Source organism: Piliocolobus tephrosceles, chromosome 8 (assembly GCF_002776525.5).
Source record: "Piliocolobus tephrosceles isolate RC106 chromosome 8, ASM277652v3, whole genome shotgun sequence".
Taxonomy (NCBI): Eukaryota; Metazoa; Chordata; class Mammalia; order Primates; family Cercopithecidae; genus Piliocolobus; species Piliocolobus tephrosceles.
The window spans coordinates 42,846,331-42,846,855 of record NC_045441.1 but is presented as its reverse complement, the minus strand read 5'-3'; positions in this window follow the sequence as shown (position 1 = coordinate 42,846,855).

The following is a 525-nucleotide window of genomic DNA, read 5'->3' as shown; positions in this document are numbered from 1 at the left end:
CGCAACTTTTCCCTCTAATGGCTGCGATGATGCCTTTAACTCTGTGCGCGCTGGACAGCGCCCCGCCCGGGAGCTCGAGCCGGGCGGCCGCGGAGGGCTCGGGGCACAGCGGCTCCGCCGGGGTCTCCCTTCTGAAGAGCAGGGACGTCGGTTTTTTTCCACTTTGCTTCTCTCCCCCATCGGGTGTCTTTCTGGCTCGGCGGATCAGATCGCTCGGTGCCAAGGAGGACAATACAGTGGCGGGATTGCGGCGCTGGCGGGGGGCTCAGAGAGAGAGGTTCCGGGAGGGAGTTGGGGCATTGCTGAGGACCGGGGAGCAATGGGATGGGGGAGAGACGGCTGGGCCGAGGAAAACAGCCATTTAGGGAAATGCCGCTTAACCAGTTATTAACTGCTCCAACCAGGAGCATCACATGCTACGATTTCACACGAATTTCTTGCTGAACAGCCTTCAGTACAAGCAGCTCATGCAGGAGCCATATCGCTCCAGCTGGCAGACGGAGAAGAGAAAAAGTACAAAAAGTC